This window comes from Chiloscyllium plagiosum, unplaced genomic scaffold (genome assembly GCF_037043375.1).
Source record: "Chiloscyllium plagiosum isolate Xiang-an unplaced genomic scaffold, Cpla_swu_hap1 HiC_scaffold_21, whole genome shotgun sequence".
Classification (NCBI taxonomy): Eukaryota; Metazoa; Chordata; class Chondrichthyes; order Orectolobiformes; family Hemiscylliidae; genus Chiloscyllium; species Chiloscyllium plagiosum.
Genome location: NW_028270159.1, coordinates 22,244,996 through 22,267,352, shown reverse-complemented (window position 1 = coordinate 22,267,352; position 22,357 = coordinate 22,244,996). Strand labels below are relative to the sequence as shown.

Here is a 22,357-nt window from a genome sequence, read left to right as displayed (position 1 = left end):
AAAAATAGCAAAACAAAACCTGTGTGTCACTTTGAGGGATATCAAATGATTACTGTCAGCTTTCATTCATCACTTTGAATTTGGCATAACGGTTTCGTTCTTCTGACATGAAATTTTCAAAGCACAGTGAAGCAGCAAAATGAATTTTAATAATGGTTTCGATCCACAATCTTAGATATAAAAAGAATTAGGATGAAACATAAATTTTCAGCCAGAATCTGCAGAAAAACCTCAGAAATCAATATTGTACCTCAAACTCCATTTATATTGCAAGTGCCAATGTTTTGTAGCCCTGATACAATGATACAATGTGGTCCTATGATTTGTAGTTTATGAAGTTAATCTAAGTGATTTTTTTTCTTCACATTTCCCTGTTTCTTATCTTCTATTTGCCAATATGGAAAAATGAAGTGTTTTACCGAATAAATGATGTTATTTGAGAAAGTGTCAGCAGTTCTTCAAGAGAGAATGACACAGGCAAATTCACTCACTTCTCATCCACGTGTGTGTGTCTCACACACATACACACACACACACATACACACACACACACACACGTTCACTTTCCCACCTGGAGATGCTGAACCCACACACACCTACTGCCCAAGTTGAGATAACTCAACATCAATAAGTGATTAACCACCCTGGAGACATTTAACTACCTTAAAGATGCTACATAAATGCAAGTTGTTGTGATTGGGACCTCGGCTAATATACGTTAACTAACTGCACAGCTCAGGCACATTTGCCACTTTCCCTGCTGGGATCTGCATTTGATGCTAATGAAATTTTGAACCTAAAAGATGTCCTCTTTATTGAATGCAAAGATCTACAGTGGAACAAACCTCCACAGTCTCAGATTATTCCTAATGATCACTTATTTTCCAGAACTGCCCAACATTGGAAACTTTACCTTGTAAAAATGATAAGACCAATGAAGTGGGTAAACAGATTGTTAAACAGATGGCAATAGGAGGTGGTCTTCTGAGACTGAGCTTCAGGCAAGTATACAAAGCTGTGGAAAAATACAATTAACAAAGATACTGCCCATTTTCTAGGGATGGTTTTGACTTAATTGATTTGACGTATCTTGGGGAAGGTGGTATTACAGTCCCAGTGAAGAAGGCATTTTCACTCCTGAGAGCTAGTCTAGGTAGTATCAATAGGTAGAATAATTGCAGGATTCCATCAAAGAAGTGGATGTTCAGTAGGTCACAAGACAATTTGTTTACAATCTCTTTATCAGGGTATCAGTTTTCTGGTTTGTTTGAAAGTGGTGAAGGCTTGGAAGTCTTCCAGCGTTGCAGTCTGAGGTTTAAAAGACATATATGCCACGGCCATTCTTGCTGCTTCCTACTGTGTCATTTGCAGATTGACCAGTTGCCCCCTGGTGTACTAAGATTTGTTAGTTGTGATCCTAGTTGGATGGCAATTGACTGTGATACACGAGATGGTCTATTTCAGTGGGGCAGGCTGAAAAGATCATTTCCTGTCCACCGATTTGTTTGGGAGAAAGTGAGAACTGCAGATGCTGGAGTACCAGAGTTGAAAAATGTCGTGCTGGAAAAACATAGCAGGCCAGGCAGTATCCGAGGAGCAGGAGAATTGACATTTTGCTCATTCCTGAAGAAGGGCTTATGCCTGGCCTGCTGTGTTGTTCCAGCACCACATTTTTCAACTCTGGTCTCCAGCATCTGCAGTCCTCACTTTCTCCAGGTTAGTTGAATTGGTCTTGCTAAATTGCCCATAGTGTTCAGGGATGTGTAGGTTAGGTGTATTAGTCAAGGGTGAATACAGGATAATAGGGTAGGGGAATGGGTCTGGGTGGGTTACTCTTTGGAAGGTCAGAGTGGACTTGTTGGGCCGAAGATCCTGTTTCCACACTGTAGAGATTCTACATTTAAAAATGCCATTGCTTCTTCTGCCTTGGTTATACTGACATCTGTAATTGGCTTAAATCCATGCCTTCTATTCCTTGACCCTCCCACCAATGGGAATAATTTCTCCCAATAGTACTATGCCCATACTCATTCATGATGTTGACTACCTCTATCAAATATCATTCTCAACCTTTTTTCTCCAAAGAAATGTTAAGCTACTGTAAAAAGTTATCAAGCACCCTATTCTTTTCAATTATAAAAACATTTGAAATAGGAGCTGAAGTAGACCATTCAGGCCTACAAAAAGACCTTGGCTGAAACAAACACAGAGAATGCTGGAGAAATGCAACAGAACAGTTCCGAAGAAGAGTTATTCTGGACCTGAAAAGTTAACTGTGTTTCTCTCTCTTCACAGAGGATGCTGATCAAAGCACGAGAGAATCCCTACAGTGCAGAAGCAGGTCATTTATTCCAGCAAGTCCACACTGACTCTCCAAAGAGCATCCCACCCAGACCTAGCCTCCTACCTTATCCCTGTAATCCTACATTTCCCATGGCTAACCCACTTAACCTTAACATGCCTGGGCACCATGGGGTAATTTGGAATGATAATCACCTGATGGAGGAGCGACGCTCTGAAAGCTAGTGTGCTTCCAATTAAACCTGTTGGACTATAACCTGGTGTTGTGTGATTTTTAACTTTAAAAAATCAGTTCGGTAATCAGGTTAATATTGATATCAAAGTCTATCCTCGAATTTCTCTTAAATTAACAATGCTACATTTGGAATCACCAGACACAAACATAAAATGCACCTGATTATTATCAGTGGACTATTTCCAATTATGTACAAACCAGTTAGTTATCTCAAATTACTCTTTTCTTTGCCGAACGGCCATGTACAAATACAGACATGTTTTTCTCTTATGCTGTATCAAACTGTACAACATACTGTTCTGAAGAATGGTCACTGGACTCAAAACATTAACTCTGCTTTCTTGTCACAAATGCTACCAGACCTGTTGAGTTTCTTCAATAACATTGTTGTTGCTCAATGTACTGGGTATTTCAAAACCTAGCTTTCACTGCCATCTGCTGGCTCTAGCAAGAAGTATTGAACAACCTCAAACTTCAACCAATCAATAAAAATAGGAATATCCAATTATAAAGAAAAGGTTGTTTAACACTATGCTTAACAATATTGTATATGTTTGTAATATGATTGATGTAATGTATTTTTAAATGTATTGATGTGTTATAATTCAGTGAGGCCTAAACAAAAAGTAAGTTTGTAAAAGCCAGAGATTTTGACAAATTAAGCCAAAAATTGGAGTTTTGGCTCCGATCACTCTATTTTGGTAGTGTACATTGACAATAGCATTATCAAATTTATAACAAGAATTTGAGGTTAGTAAAATCCATACTCTTTTTACAACTGGATAATTAGTCAGCCTGCTGTATTTTGCAAATCATCTTCAAACCTTGCCCGCCAAGCGTATCCTTTATTCACTCAGTACAATCCAACCATCCCCTCAAATTCGAACAAAGCAGAGCTGTCAGTCTGTTAAACAATCGGCATTTCCAAACGTCAGAAATAATCTGGGAATGAAGGGCTTGACATATGAGGAGTGGTTGGGGTCGCTGGGTCTGTACTCGAGGGCGTTTAGAAGGATGAGGGGTATCTGATTAAAACTTACAGGATATAGAAAGGCCTGGATAGAGTGGACATGGAGAAGATGCTTCCACTAGGAGAGACTAGGACTCCAGCGCACAGTCTCAGAGTGAACGGACCACCCTTTACATGAGGAGGAAATAAAAGCTTCTCACTCTATTTTTGTATTCTTACTCTAAACTATACATCATAATAAAATCAAAATGAAATTTCTTCAGCCAGAGGCTGATGACTCTATGGAACTCATTGCCGCAGAAAGGCTAAGGAGACCAAACTATTGAGTGTATTTAAGACAGAGATGAATAGGTTCTTAATTGGTAAATGGATCAAGGGTTACAGGGAGAAAGCAGGAAATTGGGTTTGAGAAACGTATCGGCCATGATCAAATGGTTGAGCAGACCTGATGGGCTGAATGGCCTAATTCTGCTCCTATATCTTGTGGCCTAATCATGATGCATAGATTGTAATTTTCTGTTTGAATACCAAAGATCCATAATTAGACAGATTCTGTGGCAACAGGAACAAGTACAATTATAATCTCCATGGAATGTAGAAGTTTAAGGTATGCAAGATTTAATTTGTGGAAAGTAATCAGTCTGTTTACTGTAGCTGTAAATGTGGCTGCATTTAGGGTTACAGAAATATTTCTGGTTTATTTTTGTTTACCCTCCTTCGCTTTGAGAAGGTATATCACCTCAATTCACCATCTCCCTCAGGTAACCTGTCTCTGATCAGGTGTGGGAAATCCATGGTCTATGTCCTATAAACTTCAGGTTTATGTTATACTATGTACATAAAGCCTCAAGGTATAATGGGAGATCATTGTAATATTTACTTTGGAAAAAAAGCATAGATGCAGTAGGCCAACTCAGGGAAAAAGAATTACCGCTTATTGTACAGTTCAGAAATTACAGTCTTAGATGTGTCCTATTCGCTTTGCTACATGTTGCTGGAAGAAACATGTTGGGCTGAATTTTGTAGTAAGTGGTGAACAAATAGTACAAGCCATTCATTACACTTTCACTTACTCACATGTTCCTGTGGGGATCATACACTGGAATTTGCTGAGTTTAGAAAGCTATTCTGGTGTATTGCCCTCCACAATCATTCCAGAACATGGGTGAACAGGAAAACAAGTCTGTATCTCCTGAACCAAACAGATTGAAGAATCCTCTTTAAGCCTTGCAGAAAGTGTTGGCTCAAATCATTAATTCAATATCACATCAGGTACACAAAGTGATATATTGAAATGGAAAAAAATATAGGATTAAGAGACTTTTTTTCACTGGAGCAAAGGAGGTTGAAGGGTGACCTCATAGAGGTTTAGGAAATCATGAGGAGCAGAGATAAGGTGAATAGTAAAGGTCGTTTTTCTGGGGTGAAGGAGTGCAAAACTGGGCGACATTTTTAAGGTGAGAGGAGAAAGATTTTAAAATGATGAGGGGCAACTTTTTTACACAGAGAGTGGTTCATATGTTGAATGAGCTGCCAGAGGAAGTGGTGGATGTGGGTACAACATTTAAAAGACATTTGGATAAGTACGTGAATAAAAAAGATTTGGAGGGATATGGGCCAAACATAGGCAAGTGGGACTAGTTTGATTTGGGAACATGTTTGGCATGGACACATTGGATTGAAGGGTCTGTTTCCAGGAGAGGGAGATTTTTCTAAAGAAATATTTATATTTGTGTTTTACAAAACTTTCAACAATAATTAAAATCTGAAGGAATGAAGCTCTACACTTGTACAAAGCCGGAGTGTGCGTATGGCATTAATGTCACACTGGTAAAAAATTTACACAAGCAGGTTTGGAGCAGCTCTCCAGTGAGCTCAGTGGCTATCTACCTCATAGGTGCACAATTTTATGCCATGCCATGTGTTTTGATATTAAATCTGTTGGTGAGATACTGCTATAGCAAAGTTTCTGTGTAACTGAGACAGCCGATTCCTAATCCCTGCATTTACTTGTGCATATTAATAAAATCGTCTAATTTACTTTTCAATAGATGTTATTATTTTATCATTATTTTGACATATAATGAGGCCATTGATCAGTTAAAATCTGCACTTGGATAAATGCAAATATGTAACTGCCACATACACCTGACACTATGTTGCAAAGAAATGGAACTTGCTACCATAAGTAAAAGCATGAATTTCTAAAAATTCATTCCTGGGATATGGATGTCACTGGGCAGGCAACATTTGTTGCCCATCCCTAATTGCCCAGAGGGCAGTTAAGAGTCAACCGCATTGTTTGGGTCTAGAGTCATATGTAGGCCAGGCGAAGTAGCAGATGGGTTTTTCCTGACAATCGATTCACAGTCATCATTAGACCCCTAGGTCCAGAATTTTTTTTATTAGTTTCAAATTCCACCATCTACTATGGCAGAATTTGAACCTGGGTCACCCAGAACATTACCTGGGTTGCTAGATTAACAGTCTAATGATAATACTGCTAGGCCATCACCTCCCTGAGAACACTGTGAACAAGAGACCAGCAAGAGGAAAAACAAAACTATTTTATCATTTTAGCAATGATCCGAATTTGTTCATCTTTTTGGCTTAGAGCCTGATAAACAAAGAGGAACGCAGCAGATCAACAACCAGTTGCACTTGTGTAGTACCTATAATGAAGTGAAACACCCAAAGTACTTCGTTGAACTGCTCGAACAGAAATCTCATAGAAGCCACATAATAAAGTAACAGGACAATTTGCCAAAAGCATGGAACAAAACTGTCTTAAAGAAAGAGAGAAAGATGTGGAGAGACAAAGAGATTTAAGGAGAAGATTTCAGACCTTAAGGCCTAGGCAGATGAAGACAAGGCCATCAATAACAGAGTGATCAAAATTGAAGATGTGCAACAGTCCAGTATTGGACGCACATAGAGATATTAAAGGCTTTAATGACAATGATACAGAGTTTGTGTGAGGTAAAACCCTAGAGAGATTTGCAAACAAGGATGAGATTTTTAGATTTGAGAATTTGCCAGACCAAGAGACTATCAATCAAGTGTAAGCCACATGATGAGACAGAAAACAACACACCTTTCTTTGTAGTAGAGTTTGTTAATTACTCAGTCTTACTGCTCCTTCCACACATCAGTCCCCCCTTTATATTTACTGATCAATTCTAATCAACGAATGGAATTTATGGTAAGGACCAAGGACAAGAGTTTCAGTCTACCCAATTTTTAATTGGGAAACATTCCTGCTTATTCAATAGAGGTAGCCCCTGCTAACTGAATGTAGAGCGTTCTGAAGAAATCGTTCGCAAGCCAAAAATGGCACAAAGCGAAGGTGCATGATTTATATGGGAAAAAGTATCGTCGTTTTTCATAAAAGCGAAAATTCTCTTCAGATTCGTGAAAACAGGTACTAATGTAGCTGTTTCATAAAAGCGAAATTGCGTAAAGTGAACATTCAAAAAGCGGGGGATACCTTTACTGGATGTTGGACAAGCAGTTAGACAATTTAGAGACAATGGAATGGTCAAGAAAGATGATATTAATGTTACATTAGGGTCCAGCAGAGGCCCTGTTTGGCTAGCTACAATGAAGATGCCCCACTTACATAGCTGTGCAGTTTCCAGTGCTATTCCTTGCTGGAACTGACTGTAGCCCCATGAGTGACCCTATTTCCAGTGGGATTAGACATCTGACTGGCCAGCAGCTTTTGAAAACAGGACATCCACCCACATTGGGGTGGAAACCATGAACATAAAATGGCTTATTCTTGCTGCGCTGTTCATATGTTCCTATCAACCTGACAACTGTAAAATCTGGCTAAGGCAAGCACAAAAATAAATCCTGACATAAAATTGAGGTTGCTTTCCTACAAATCACAAATCTGAGGTGAAGCAATTTTAATTGAATCATGTGTTCCCATAGAAATTATTGTTAAAGCCAGAGTTTGGTTCCTTCAAATATTTCTTTCATGTAAAATTTGAAATACTGTACTTTACAGGAATAACATTATGCATTTGTAGCTGAAATAATTGAAAAAATAAAATGCATAATTAAATATAAAATAAATACATGATACAATACAATATACATTTTGTTTTTAAATACCATTTACCTTTTAGATTGATCAGGGTTCTATCTAGTGGCTGACATTGGCTGATGCAGGTCACTGCTGAAGGCCTCAGACTATCTTCACTGACCAACATCGGCTATTAGAGAGAACATAAACAGTGGTTGGTGGAAAAGCACAGTGAGTCTGGCAGCATCTGTGAAGAGAAATTAAAATTCACATTTCGGGTCTGGTGACCCTTCCTCAGCTACAGTCATTTAGAAAAGAAGAGTTGACTTGGTAAGCGTTGGTGCAAGAAAATGAACCTGAGTATTAGTAACGGAGGCTAATGGCAGATGAATTGAATAGATATTTTTAGTCAATCTTCACAAGAGAGAATACAAGTAGCATCCTGGGAATAGCTGTAAATGAGGAATTGAAAGGGAGGGAGGAATTCAAGAAAATTACATTCACCAGGAAAGTAGGACTAAGTAAATTGTTGGAACTGGAATTTGACAAGAACCCAGATCCTGATGGATTTTATCCTAGGGTCTTAAACAAAGTTGCCAACAAAATGATTGATGTGTTGGTTTTAATTTTCCAAGACACATGGGATTCAGGGAAGATTCCTCCAGATTGGAAATAGCTAATGTAACTCTTTTTGTTCAAGAAGGGAGGGAGGCAGAAAACATGAAACTACAGACCAGCCAGCTTAAAATCTTTCACAGGGAACATGATGGAAGTTGTTATTGAAACCATTCTAATAGGGGACTTGGTAAGTTCAAGGTAATCAGGTAGAACCAACATTGTTTTGTCATGGGAAATCACGTTTAACTAATTTATTGAAGGAGTAAGTTTGCAGATGGCACCAAAATTGGAGGAAGGTTACCTCAGTTTACAATGGGATCTTGATCAGATGGGCCAATGGGCTGAGGTGTGGCAGATGGAGTTTAGTTTAGATAAATGCAAAGTGCTGCATTTTGGAAAAGCAAATCTTAGCAGGACTTATACACTTAATAGAGTCATAGAGATGTACAGCATTGAAACAGATCCTTCAGTTCAACCCGTCCATGCCGACCAGATATCCCAACCAAATCTAGTCCCACCAGCCAGCACTCGGCCCATATCCCTCCAAACCCTTCCTATTCATATACATATCCAATGCCTCTTAAATGTTGCAATTTTGCCTCTTAAATGTTGCAATTATAAGGTCCTAGGGAGTGTTGCTGAACAAAGAGACCTTGGAGTGCAGGTTCATAGCTCCTTGAAAGTGGAGCCGCAGGTAGATAGGATAGTGAAGAAGGCGTTTGGTATGCTTTCCTTTATTGTACAGAATATTGAGTACAGGAGTTGTGAGGTCATGTTGCGGCTTTACAGGACATTGGTTAGGCCCCTTTTGGAATATTGCGTGCAATTCTGGTCTCCTTCCGATCGGAAAGACATTGTGAAACTTGAAAGGGTTCAGAAAAGATTTACAAGGATGTTGCCAGGCTTGGAGGATTTGAGTGAAAGGGAGAGGCTGAATAGGCTGGGGCTGTTTTCCCTGGAGTGTCGGAGGCTGAGGGGTAACCTTATAGAGGTTTTCAAAATTATGAGGGGCATAGATAGGTCCTTTTCCCTGGGGTGGGGGACAAAGCCTTTCCCTTGGGGTGGGGGAGTCCAGAACGAGAGGTTTAGGGTGAGAGGGGAAAGATATAAAACAGACACTCAGGGGCAACTTTTTCACACAGAGGATGGTGCGTGTTTGGAATGGGCTGCCAGTGGAAGTGGTGGAGGCGAGCACAAGTGCAACATTTAAAAGGCATCTGGATGGGTACATGAATAGGAAGGGTTTGGACGGATATGGGCTGGGTGCTCGCAGGTGGGACTAGATTGGGTTGGGATATCTGGCCAGCATGGATGAGTTGGACTGAAGGGTTTGTTTCCGCGCTGTACATTTCTATGACTCTATGACTCGAAGTAACTTGTGCTATTGATAAAGGAGAACCAGGTTTTTTTTTCCCAGAATGCGTTTGATAAAGTGCTACATCAAAAATTATTGCAGAAAATAAAAGCTCATGTTATAGTTGTAACATATTGGCATTGATAAAAAATTGGCTATCTAAAAGGAAGCAGAGTGTAGGAATAATTGGGTCTTCTTCAGGCTGGCAAGATGTCACAAGTGATGTCTTATAGGAGTCAGTGCTGGGATCTCAAATCTTTACAATTTATACAAAAACTTTAGATGAAAGGATCAAAACTATGGCCACTAAATTAGCTGATGGCACTAAGATAGGAAGGAAAGTGAGTGGTACACAGGACATAAGGAGTCTACAGATAAAGATAGACTCAGTGAGTGGGCAAAGATCTGGCAAATGGAGTGCAATGTGGGAAACTGTGAAACTGTCCATTTTGGCAGAAAGAATAAAAAAGAATCATATTATCTAAATGGTCGGAGACTGCAAAGCTCTGAGATGCAGAGAGATCTGGGTGTCCTGGTGCAGAAATCACAAAAGGTTAGTATGCAGGTACAGCAACTAATTAGAAAAGCTAATAGAATGTTATGGTTTCTTATAAGGGGAATTGAACACAAGAGTAGGAGGATTATGCTTCAAATTATACAGGTAATTGATGAAACTGGGCACTGTACTTGTAGAAGGATGGTTTTAGATTAGATTCCCTACAGAATGGAAACAGTCCACACTGACCTTCCGAAGAGCAACCCTCCCAGACCCATTCCCCATAGTTACTCCTGACTAACGTACCTAACACTATGGGCAATTTAGCATGGCCAATTCACGTAACCTGCACATCCTTTAGATTGCGGGAGGAAACTGGAGCACACAGAGGAAACTCCACATAGACAGTCACCCAAGGCAGGAATCAAACCCAGGTCCCTGGTACTGTGAGGCAGCAGTGCTAACCATTGAGCTACCATGCCACCTGCATGTTAATGCACTTGAAGCAGTTCAGAGAACATTTTCTAGCTTAGACCATAAGACCATAAGACATAGGAGTGGAAGTAAGGCCATTCGGCCCATCGAGTCCACTCCGCCATTCAATCATGGCTGATGCGCATTTCAGCTCCACTTACCAGCGTTCTCCCCGTAGCCCTTAATTCCTCTAGACAACAAGAATCTATCAATCTCGGCCTTGAAGACATTTAGCGTCCCGGCTTCCACTGCACTCCGTGGCAATGAATTCCACAGGCCCACCACTCTCTGGCTGAAGAAATGTCTCCGCATTTCTGTTCTGAAATGACCCCCTCTAATTCTAAGGCTGTGTCCACGGGTCCTAGTCTCCTCGTTTAACTGAAACAATTTCCTAGCATCCACCTTTTCCAAGCCATGTATTATTTTGTACGCCTCTATTAAGTCTCCCCTTAATCTTCTAAACTCCAACGAATACAATCCCAGTATCCTCAGCCGTTCCTCATATGTTAGACCTGTCATTCCAGGGATCATCCGTGTGAATCTCCGCTGGACACGTTCCAGTGCCAGTATGTCCTTCCTGAGGTGTGGGGACCAAAACTGGACGCAGTACTCCAAATGGGGCCTAACCAGAGCTTTATAAAGTCTTAGTAGTACATCTCTGCTTTTATATTCCAACCCTCTTGAGATAAGAGACAACATTGCATTTGCTTTCTTAATCACGGACTCAACCTGCATGTTTACCTTTAGAGAATCCTCGACTAGCACTCCCAGATCCCTTTGTGCTTTGGCTTTATTAATTTTCTCACCATTTAGAAAGTAGTCTATGCTTTTATTCTTTTTGCCAAAGTGCAAGACCTCGCACTTGCTCACGTTAAATTCCATCAGCCATTTCCTGGACCACTCTCCCAACCTGTCGAGATCCTTCTGTAGCCTCCCCACTTCCTCAGTACTACCTGCCTGTCCACCTAACTTCGTATCATCGGCAAACTTCGCTAGAATGCCCCCGGTTCCCTCATCCAAATCATTAATATATAATGCGAACAGCTGTGGCCCCAGCACCGAACCCTGCGGGACACCGCTCGTCACCGGCTGCCATTCTGAAAAAGAACCTTTTATCCCAACTCTCTGCCTTCTGTTAGACAGCCAATCCTCAATCCATCCCAGCAGTTCACCTCGAACACCATGGGCCCTCACCTTGCTCAGCAGCCTCCCGTGTGGCACCTTATCAAAGGCCTTTTGAAAGTCTAGATAGACCACATCCACTGGGTTTCCCTGGTCTAACCTACTTGTTACCTCTTCAAAAAATTCCAACAGGTTTGTCAGGCATGACCTCCCTTTACTAAATCCATGTTGACTTGTTCTAATCCGACCCTGCTCTTCCAAGAACTTAGAAACCTCATCCTTAATGATGGATTCTAGAATTTTACCAACAACCGAGGTTAAGCTGATTGGCCTATAATTTTCCATCTTTTGCCTTGATCCTTTCTTGAACAAGGGGGTTACAACAGCCATCTTCCACTCATCCGGAACCTTTCCTGACTCCAGTGACTCTTGAAAGATCTCAACCAATGCCTCTGCTATTTCCTCAGCCACCTCTCTCAGAACTCTAGGGTGTATCCCATCGGGGCCAGGAGATTTATCAATTTTAAGACTTTTTAACTTTTCTAGCACTATCTCTTTCGTAATGGCAACCATACTCAATTCAGCCCCGTGACACCCTTTAATTTTTGGGATATTACTCATGTCTTCCACTGTGAAGACTGACGCAAAGTACTTGTTAAGTTCTCCTGCTATTTCCTGCTATACTAATACGTATTGAATGGATTGCCTTTTGGGGAACGTCGACAGGTTAGTCCTATATCCACTGGAATTTAGAAGAGTCAGAGGTGACTTAATTAAAACATATAAGATCCTGAAAGGACTTGACCAGCTGAATGTTCAAAGAATGTTCCCTCTTGTGAGAGATTCTCAAAATGGGGTTGTAGATTAAAAATAAACAGATGCCCATTTAAAACAGAGATGAAGAGTCACTGTTTTTTCTCTCAGAAGGTTGAGAGTCTTTGGAATTCCTTTCCTCAAGAGGCAGCGGATGCACAATCTTTAAATATTTTGAAGGCAGAGTTAGATAGATTTCTGATTACCTGTGGGCTGAATGATTACAGGGGATATACAGGCAATGTAGAGTTGAGTTAAGATCAGATTGGCTCTGATTTTATTGAATGACAGAGCAGACTCAAAGGGCCCTATTCTTGTTCCTTGTTTGTATGTCTTCTTATTAGCTTCTGTGAAATACTGAGAGCTGAGATGGGGTGTGGAAGTACCTATTTTAAACACCGACCTTTAACAACAATGCAAGGATGATGATTCATTTAGGATACGTTCCACTAGGACATAAAGAGTTTTTGATTGTTTGTACTTTTTTCTGAAATTGAGGATAGCTTTAAATATTTAGGCATCACGTTACATTAGATTCCCTACACTGTGGAAACAGGCCCTTTGGCCCAACAAGTCCACACTGACCCTCTGAAGAGCAACCCACCCATTCCCCTACATTTACCCATGACTAATCCACCCAACACTACGGACAATTTAGCATGGCCAATTCACCTCACCTGCACATCTTTGGACTGTGGGAGGAAACCGGAGCACCCGGAGGAAACCCACGCAGACACGGGGAGAACATGCAATCCCCACACAGACAGTTGCCCAAGGCAGGAATCGAACCCATGTCCCTAGCACTGTGAGGCTGCAGTGTTAAACACTCAGCCACCGTGCCAACCCGTGCCACTGTGCTAAGCTACATCTTTGAGTGTTGCTTTAAACACATAAATATGTCCCATAAACTACAGATAGTAAATGTGCCAACCATTAATGCATTAATGCCTATCAAATTAATGAATGCATGGATAATTCAGGTTCACTGAGCTGCAATAGGAGAGTCCATTCTCATGCAATATGAAGGGATAATGAAACCCCAAAGGTGCTTCTTGAAAGTACCTGGAGCATCATTGGTTGATATGATTTTCAATGCAGTGCAGTCTCTCTGATAAGCAGCTATGTGCTGAATGCTTTTTAAAGGAGCTTCTGTACTGCTATAAGTCACCATTCAGTTGTTGTTGCAATATTCAGGCACTTTCTTCTTAAAGACCACCACTGGACCCCAAGTGAATGAAAAATTGAAATGTGACCACTGATGTGAAAGGAATGGACAAGCCTGCATTGACTATTAAAAGGAAAGAAGCCAAAAACAAACTTAAGCACAATATTATAAAACCATTGAGTGCAAAAATGATAGTTGACATATATCTCCGAGATCATAAATGTGAAAATTGGGTGGAATTATATTGGGGCCTGAGCTTTGTTGTCTATGAGATATTTGTGGCAGAATCAGACAAGAAGACCAGTGAGACCTATCTCGTGTGAGGACCAACCCGAGCCAAAAACAAAATCAATGCAACTCGTACATCGAATCATAGAGATGTACAGCATGGAAACAGTCCCTTCAGTCCAACTTGTCCATGCCAACCAGATATCCTAAATTAATCTAGTCCTATTTGCCAGCACTTGGCCCAAAAACCCATCTAAGCCCTATGTATTCATGTACCCATCCAGATGTCTTTTAAATGTCATAATTGTACCAGCCTCCACACTTCTGCTGGTAGCTCATTCCATACATCCACTACCATTTGCGTGAAAAAGTTGCCCTTTAGGTCCCTTTTATATCTTTCCCCTCTCACCTTAAATGTCTAGTTCTGAACTCCCCCAGGGAAAAGACCTTGTCTATTCACCTTATCCATGCCCCTCATGATTTTATAAACCTCTACAAGGTCACCCCTCAGCCTCTGAAGCTCCAATGAAAACTGCCTCAGCCTACTCAGCCTCTCCCTATAGCTCAAATCCTCCAACCCTGGTTATATCCTTGCAAATCTTTTCTGAACACTTTCAAAAAAAGTAAGCTTTAGCGCAATTTCTTTTATTTACAGAAAACTTGATCGGAAGTCAATGCACAAACTACAGCCTTTCAAAAGGAGTAATTAATCTCACTTCCAAAACTGATGAAATTTCTGCTTCTTTCTCCAGCGAAGTTGCCAGACCTGTACTCTGTTTACAATATTCTCTGTTTGTATTTTGAAAATTCATATTATTCCCATGTGCTTGAAAGAAAAGTACCATTGAATCAGATTTTGATTATGTTTTAGCCTCTTTGTTTAGATTAGATTCCCCACAGTGTGGAAACAGGCCCTTTGGCCCAACCAATCCACACCGACCCTCCGAAGAGTAACCCACCCAGACCCATTTCCCTCTGACTAATGCACCTAACACTATGGGCAATTTAGCATGGCCAATTCACCTGACCTGCACATCTTTGGACTTTGAGAGGAAACCGGAGCACCTGAAGGAAACCCTGTGGTGTAAAATTATGTCCCAATACATGTGTGAATCATAATGTAACACATGTATTGGGCCAAGCAGTGGAATGTGGTGAAAGGGTTAAAATTGTGTCCCAATACATGTGTGAATCTAACCGAAAATGGAAGGTGTCGCTTAGTCCCGTGTGAATCTTATTACACACCTTCCCGTGTGAATCTTCTTATCTGTATGTGACCAGAATGGAATGTGTTTTTCAGCCTTGCTCTGCTGTTCACATGAATGTTTAGATCTCGAAAAGAGTATATCAGCTGGAAAAGTCTCCAGTTCGGTAGAGTCTGCTCCGGGGTTGCGTTTAACCGCCGAGCGTGGGTTGTTGGCAACCGCTCTACGAGAACTGACGGCTCCCAGTTCCGGTAACACGTAGAGTGAGTATAAACCAGACCCGTTGTAAGTACGAGACCTGGTTGTGGCGACGCTGCGGGGAATAAAACACTTATATTCTAGCAGACTCGCCTCTTGGCTGTTTGTTCTGTGTCAGACTACTTTCCTGCGAGCCTGGTCCTTGACCTTGAGAATTTTTTTAAACATTTTGGCGTAGTCGGCAGGATCAATCGCAATTGAGGAAAGATTTTGATACAGAACAATGTTTTGGAAAAAGGCTAAGAAACCAGAGGAACAAACTGTGGAGGTCCCGACCGTCCCGGGATGGCATGGACCGTGGCATGGCGTGGCAGTTTGTTTGAGAAATGGTGGGGGGCGACCGGAGAACTGGGAGGCCGAGGGCGTAGGAACCCCAGGGTCGCTGCTGTCCACCCTTGAGAGGATCCCAGTCCTGCCGAAGAACCCCTTGCCTGGGGTACAGCGGAGGATGTGGGCCTGTGCGGCGGCTTGTAGACAACAGTCAGACAAGCGCCAAAAAGCTGAAGCAGAATTAGCCCTCCTGAAACATGAGCAGGGACTCAGTTCGGGAGATGCCTCTATGTTGAGGCAGGAAATTATGAAGTTAAAAGCTGAATTGACAGCATTAACTGAACTAGCAGGACGAACTATTATGTATCTGTCTGCTAAGAAACGGAAAGAGAAAAGGAAGGTCCCTCGAACCCCGGACCCAGTACAAGTACGGGCGTTTGTAGCCCAGTTAAATAACGGGGATCGGTGGGATATCGATCATTGGGATGGGAACATTTGGGGAGATTCAGATGATCAGTACGAAGAGGACCCACCCGTACTCCAAGCTAAATCAGTGGTTAGGAGAAAGCAGGTTCAGAGACGTCTCCCAGTGCAACGGGAGGTAATGTTAGATGAGGAAGGAAACCCTATACGGAATGAACAAGGGGAGGCAATTATGCATGAATTACCGCGGGCTCAGCCTCCTGCAGAATTCTCTGAATTAACGGAAGACTTCACTACCGATGAGGTGCTGTTTATCACCCAGAAAACCCGACGTAATCCTGGGGAGCCGTTAGAGCTATGGCTAATTCGGCTCCTCGAGGAAGGGGGGCAACAAGTGCAGGTAGACTATCAGGATGCTCCCAAGTTTGGTGGATTAGCAAAGGATGCTGCCATAGACCTGGGGTACCGCAGACAAGCCAAGGATATGGTAATAGATCGCAATATGGGGACCTTATTTGGGATGTATGCCAGGGCAGTGGCCGAACAGTATCCCTTCCCATCCGATTGGCCCCCCTTGGAAGGAACTTGGACAACAATTAAGGAAGGGGTTCAGAGGCTAACCCGTTTGTGTGTGCGGGATGCCCTGTTGCTGGGAGTGCTGGACGAGGTAGATAACACAAATGTTAGTAGACAGACTAGAGACCACCTAGTGAAGACTGCCCCCCCCCATTATAAACCACTGTTATTAACCATAATGTTGAGTGGACGGGGAGAAACCCTAGGAGATGCCCGTAGTATGATGAGGGAGATGGGTGGTTTGGGGGATTGGGGACCCACAACCCGTGCTTCTCAGGGGGGCACGGAGGGGCGTCGCCCTGAGGCTCGGGCAGGGGGAAAAGTAAACCCTAATCAAGGAAGTAACCAAGGCCCCTCACGGCGTGCTTTGTGGCAAGCTTTGATATGGACGCAGGTCCCAGCATCGGAGATTGATGGCCTACCTACACCGGAATTAAAAGACTTATGCAGACGAAAGGGACTGAAGGTGTCCCGGGTAGAGACGGAGTCCCGACCCACTATGGAAGACCTAGTGGAATTACTAACACAAAAATGTCAGACACGGGGTCCGGTTGTTAATGAGCCTCGAAGGGGTAGAACTTCCACTTCCCAGCGGTGGGAATCCTCGGAGGACGAGGAGGAGGAGGAGGTACGGCCTCCCCTCCGAGAGTGTTATAAAGTGGATAGGCGTGGCCGGAAACCTAGTAAGAAAGGCAAGAACAAAGAAGGGCGAGGCAAACGTCTTTATCCAGTGCTGTCTGGGGAAGATGAATGGGAGGAACAATAGGAATCGGGCCAAGCCCCAAGGGTTTGCCCACGAACGAGCCAATGGTCAGCAGATGACATTCGACCTCATGTATCATTGACTATCTATTGGCGCAAATCCGTCCAAACCGTTATGGCTCTAGTGGACACAGGGGCGGAGGCCACCTTAATCTATGGGACGCCCCATAAGTTTAAAGGAACCCCAGTCACGCTGGTTGGGCTGGGAGGTAATCTGATTGAAGGAAAAACAGTACAATTGCCCCTAAAGATAGGTACAATGCCCATTAAAACTTATTCAATTATCATTACACCAGTTAGAGAATGGATCCTGGGAATGGACATTCTGGCCGGTTTAACACTTCACCTCCAACAAGGGAAGTTTGAATTTGGAATCACGAAAATGGCTTTGCGCTGTAGGACGGTGTTAGTGGGAAAGGTTAAAATGGACCCCTTCCCCATCCCGATCGCCGATCGCGTAATACGTCTTAGACAGTATAGGATTCCCGGCGGACATAAAGAAATATCCGCCACAATTAAGGATTATTTGGAAGCGGGAGTGCTTAGGACATGCACCACGGCGTGGAATAACCCCTTATGGCCCGTACATAAAGCCGATGGGTCATGGCGGATGACGGCAGATTATCGGCAACTAAACCGTCACACTCCGGCCTTGACGGCAGCGGTCCCGGATGCCGTCACTATTATAGGACGAATCCAACATCATCCAGGGGTGTGGTACGGAGTAATTGATTTGGCTAATGCCTTCTTCACAATTCCTATTCCCGAAGATAGGCAGGAACAGTTCGCATTCACTTGGGAGGGTAGACAATTCACGTTCACGCGATTGCCCCAAGGATATCTGCATAGCCCTACTATCTGCCACCGGATAGTTGCAGAACACTTGGCTGCCTTTAAAGTGCCTGACGAAGTGATGATCTCGCACTATATTGACGATATGATGATACAGGGGACAAGTCAGAAGCAGGTTCAGGAATTGCTGGACCAACTGGTTCAACATATGCGAGGATATGGGTGGGAGATCAACCCAGCCAAAATCCAGGGTCCCTCACAAACGGTAAAATTCTTAGGAATCGTGTGGAACAAGGGGGAAAGGGAAATCACTGCGAAAGCTAAAAATAAGATTCAGGTCTTTGCCGTCCCTCACACCCAGAAGGACGTGCAGCAATTTATTGGGTTATTTGGATTCTGGAGACAGCATATTCCCCATTTAGGACAAATTTTAAAACCTTTGTATCGAGTTACGAGGAAAAAGGCAGCGTTCGAATGGACGGAGGTCCATCAAACTGCATTTGAAATGGCCAAGCAAGCGATACAGCAAGCTGTATCCTTGGGAAAGATACAGTCAGGACCTGTAGAACTGCAAGTCTCAGCACAGGGGGATTATGCCAATTGGAGCTTATGGCAAAAACAGGGAAGAACCCGTAAGCCATTGGGATTTTGGTCCCGAAAATTACCCCCGGCAGGGGAACGGTATACCCCCTTTGAGAAACAGTTATTAGCATGCTACTGGGGCTTGGTGGAAACCGAAGCCCTGACCATTGGACATGAAGTGATCATGAGAACAGCTATCCCTATTCTTCCGTGGGTACTTAGTGACCCCACTACCCACCGAACAGGAACTGCCCAAGAGAGCAGCATCATTAAATGGAAATGGTATGTGTCGGAGAGAGTGCGGACTGGACAGAAAGGAGTGTCAGTCCTACATGAGCAAGTGGCGGAGGCCCCTGAGGAAGGGGAAAAACGGTTTGAGGTGATTGAATACAAGGAATCACCGGTTAAGATGGGAAAACGGTATGATGAACTGACCCCGGATGAACAAGCCACTGCTTGGTTCGTAGATGGGTCAGCCCAATGGAAAGCGGGACAGCGTAGATGGAAAGCTGCCGCCTTTAACCCAAAACAAGGCACTACCCTAGAAGAATTAGGGGAGGGAAAAAGTAGTCAGTGGGCAGAATTAAAAGCAGTGCATATGGTAGTCATGCAAGCAGGGGTCATGGGAGTTTGTTTGTTCTCTGACTCGTGGTCAGTGGTTAACGGCATGACACAATGCATGCCAACTTGGCAGGCCAATCAGTGGATGATCCAGAATAGGGAAGTATGGGGTAAACAGTTATGGGAAGATATATGGGAGAAAGCTCAATACCTGGTCATATACATCACCCACGTAGATGCCCATACATCTCGAAATGATGTGGAAGCTCTACATAACCGATATGTGGATGGTATCGTCCGAACCATGATTGTGCAAAGGGGCACCTCAGTGGACCTAGCTAGATGGGCACACCTTAAGGCTGGGCACTGGGGAGTGCAAGGAACCTTGCAATGGGCTCGAGACCGAGGAATAGATCTTATGGTAGATGATATTAAGACTGCAGTAAACCAGTGTGAGCAGTGTCAACATCAGCGGCAGGGAGTGCCCCAACACATGATGGGACATATCCATCGGGGGGATGGTCCGGGACAGAGCTGGCAAATGGACTTTGTGGGTCCCTTACCCTCCTCACAAGGATGTAACCACATATGTACAGCTGTGGACACTATGTCTGGGGTTTTGGTAGCCCATCCCTGTCGTCACAACAATCAACAGGCTACCTTGCGATGTTTAGATTTGATTGAACAATTTTATGGATTGCCCATACAGGTCCAGAGTGACAATGGCTCCCATTTCACAGGAAGGGTGGTAAAGCAGTGGTGTCACGATAACCACGTGGAATGGGTTTATCATGTACCCTATCACCCACAAGCTGCGGGACTTATAGAACGAATGAATGGGCTTCTGAAGTCCTCACTACGAAAAGCAGGAGGTTGCAATGACTTAACAGGTTGGAAGAAGCAACTAATTCGGGTGGTGAAACAAATTAATAACCGCCCATTAGGAAATGGGGTAACACCCTTGAATAGGATGATACGAGTATGTGATACCCCAAAGACTCAGCCTATTAAAATGTGGAAATTCGCTGAGGAAGCTGATATTCCCGTAAGGGCCACGCCGGCTTCGGCTGGACTGGACCTACGAGCACTAACTGCCCAGACTTTGATCCAACAGAAACCTACGGTGATTAAGACCGGATTAGGATTGATTTGTCCCCCTGGAACCTATGGGCATATCCTCCCGCGGTCGGGACTGTCACTAAAGGGGATTGATGTGATGGCAGGCGTAATTGACGCGGACTACCAAGGGGAGTTGGGGGTGGTCCTGGTCAACATCACTGCTGAACCTTACGTGATACAGAAGGGGGACAGAATAGCGCAATTGGTCATTAAGCCATGTAACCTTACAACGGTGGAAGAGACGGGAGCTCCCGTTACGGTTACCGAGCGTGGGACGGGGGGATTTGGGTCTACTGACACTAAGGGGGCCAAGGTATGGGTGCGCCAGACGACCGGCCCCCCCAGGCCGGCCGAAATCATAGCACAGGGGAAGGACAGTCTGGTCACCATTATGTACCCCGGGGACCCGACCTGGGCAAACGTCCCGGCGAACCAGTGCTACTTACGTGAGACCTAAATAATGTTGTAATTGCTATGCACCCGCAGGCTGGCCCTCCGCCTTGAACATGGGGTGGTCATGGGGATTGCGACTCCTATTGGCGATGTTCGCGATCGGATGGCCACTCCAGGGCATCGGTATCACGGCCTGGACGCTGGTACCGGTCGCCCGCCATGAGGTGCGGTGGGAGGCCAGTAGCCAGCGACGGACGCAGGACAATTTTACATGTGAACCCGGTCAGCAGTGCGTTGTTCTGACTCTCACCAGCGACTGTCAATTGTACACGTGTGCACAGTGCTACATGCGCCGGGATGGGGAAAAATATGACATATCGTTCATACCGCCTAATTGCACCCTGGTGGTAAATGCCCAAGTCAAGATGTGTTTGTGGGACCGACGCACCCAGACATGCGGGACAACGGGGACTCATTGGAGCGTCACAGCTCGGGGGGAAGATCTGTGGCTGCGCAATGCCACCGATATTCGGAATCGTCATCGATTCATGTGGTTAATAATGGTACTGCCCTCGACGAACGCCCCGTCTGAGGCGTTATTAAACCCCACGCGGGGCGGGCCAGCACCGAAGAGGGGTGCCACGGGGGGCGTGCGGTCGCATCGAACACAGTTGGCCCCTATTATGTCAACTTGTCAACAGATGGCCCGGGCGGTACTGCACACTGATGTTCATTGGCGGGTACAGTTGCCCCTCATACCCGAGTGTCATACCAAGAGGCGGCGACGAGCGTGGTACGACACCCTGCTGGGAGGCGCAGGAACTGTTATGGGTATCTCGAATGCCATTGACTCTGAGGTAACCCGTACTAAATTATCTAACACGGGACAGGCCACCTCACAAGGACTACATACTATTGGAAGGTGGATGCCATCCGTAATGATGACTCAAGGAGAGACAGCTGAAATAATGATACGATCTCTGCAATGGGAACTGGATGTCTGGGGTGCCACTCAGGAACTGTTTGAGAACATTACGGCTCAGTTAAATTGGACTGCCTGTCATATTCAAATGTTGCATGCTCAAATACAGAAAGAACGCTTTTTGCGTGTGGTAACATCCCCCAATGTACAAGCGTGGAGGGGAATATGGAATGTATCTGAGAAATTGTGGATGATAACCCATCCAGAACGAACATGGTGTAACGCAACTATGTGTAACGGATACTTTGTTACCATGAATGTAACCCACACTGTTACGGTCTGTCGATATTATGTATTACCAGTGATTACATCTTCTGGATATTATTTTCTGAAGACAAGGGGACAGTGGTTTAGCCCAGATACCAATATTACCTATGATCTGTCCGCTTGTGAACAGACTGATCAGGGGAAAACTTGCCTACTGATGGACAGGTATCGGGACCCTTGCTTGACTAAGGGAACGGCCCTGTGCGAATGGACTGTTGAAACTCCAAGGGACATAATGTGGCAGATTGGGCCACACACGCTCTGTGTGGCTACCAATAATCCACATCCTATGCTTCCCTCAGCACCGTTCTCGGGATGCCTCTCAAATGTCTATCAGTGGCACTGGCAGAATCAGACCTAT

At 43.9% G+C, this 22,357-nt stretch overlaps 1 long non-coding RNA gene across 1 annotated transcript in view; it reads right to left on the bottom strand.

Moving 5' to 3' along the window:
* LOC122564864 (uncharacterized) overlaps positions 1-22,357 on the bottom strand; it is a 108,354-nt gene that overhangs the window by 84,172 nt on the left and 1,825 nt on the right. The window contains exon 2 of the long non-coding RNA XR_006316029.2: positions 7,633-7,726. This is a non-coding gene — a long non-coding RNA (uncharacterized LOC122564864). The remainder of the gene's footprint in view (positions 1-7,632; positions 7,727-22,357) is intronic.